The sequence below is a fragment of the Merops nubicus genome, unplaced genomic scaffold, assembly GCF_000691845.1.
Source record: "Merops nubicus isolate BGI_N331 unplaced genomic scaffold, ASM69184v1 scaffold9420, whole genome shotgun sequence".
Taxonomy (NCBI): Eukaryota; Metazoa; Chordata; class Aves; order Coraciiformes; family Meropidae; genus Merops; species Merops nubicus.
The window spans coordinates 72029-73490 of NW_008582454.1; positions in this window are offsets into that span (position 1 = coordinate 72029).

A 1462-nucleotide genomic window follows, 5' to 3' on the forward strand; every position below is an offset into this window, starting at 1 on the left:
CAATCAATTGTAAGCAACTAGTGTAGTTTGATTCCAGTCAACAGCAATTTTCTCCAGCTTTATCTTTTTTCCCCCTCACTGCACTGACGTTAAGTGCTCTCCCAAACCCACCCTTTCACAAGCAGCATTTTGCAGAGACTCAGGACTTAAATTCTGGCATTTTAAATTATGAAAATACAAGAAAAAGGCATAACTTAGATTTAATGGTTTCCAAATACCTGTAAAATCCTTTTTGAGTATCACCATATTTGCATTCACACTAATGAAGACTGTATATATGCATTTCTCAACACTGATACGACGGATCACTGTATTAGATATTTTTTCCGTGTATCATTCCTCACCAAAGAAAAAATTATCAGGTATCTTCCTTGAAAGAAACAGAAAATTGATTCCTTTAGCTACTTTGTCAACTTAATTAGTATTCAAACCAATACTCAATTTGCATAAAGTACTAAAACAGTTTTTCAAGCCTTCAGTGATTTACTTCATTTAATTATGAAGTGCGAACATGACTATCACAAGTGGCATATTTTGTTATTATTAGCACATAAGAGATCACAACATGCATTAGGATTTAAATATTTCTTGTATATGATGAAGCCCACGGAGGTGAATTATCTTAACTGCTAGTATTTAATATTAGCTTTTGCAGTAGAAATATTATATGGCTAATGAAGACATAAGGAATAGACATATCACCATGACAAGTGACGTAATGATCTTGCAATATACTACACATGGGTAACTGCTAGCAAGCAGAAAGCAACAACAGAGCAATATATTGAAGAGCCAAAGCCCAGGCCGAGAAGGAAAGAGTTTTTTCTATCTCCGGGTTGCATAATTTTAATTATCTTCCTAACACACAGGAAGGCAAAATCACATTCCCTTCAATTTTGCATGATTTTACCATGCGACTTGTATGAAGTTCTCTGAGCTTGCCCCTTTTGCTGGGAAGGACATGAACCTTGCAAGGGGAAGACCAGTGTTCAAGCCCTAACTATTAGTCCCTCAGCTTGGAATCAATTTAAGCACGCACTCACCAGAAGTATCAGAGAAGCCTTCTCATGCAGAATTTCACTTGAATAACCATGCTAATGCAACAAAAAGTGTTACTAGTGAATTAATTAACAGTTTTCCAGCAACAACCAGTTCTTAAAACAGTTCAAACACATTGGTTCCACCGGGAGTTCAGTATGAATGTTACAAGACCTTCTGCCACTCTCCTTCCCCTGTAATAGACTGTTTCTTACATTTTATTTTTTTAAGACATTTCTAAATGTTAACACCACTTCTCACTCATTCACCAGGCAGGTGTAAGGACTTTCTAATGGAGCAGGGAAGACATCCCCAAGCTGCAAATGGAATAGAATCATGGAATTGTTCTTGTTGGAAGAGACCTTTCAGATCAAGTCCAACAGTTATCCCAGCACGGCCAGGTCACCACTAAACCACGTCCCTC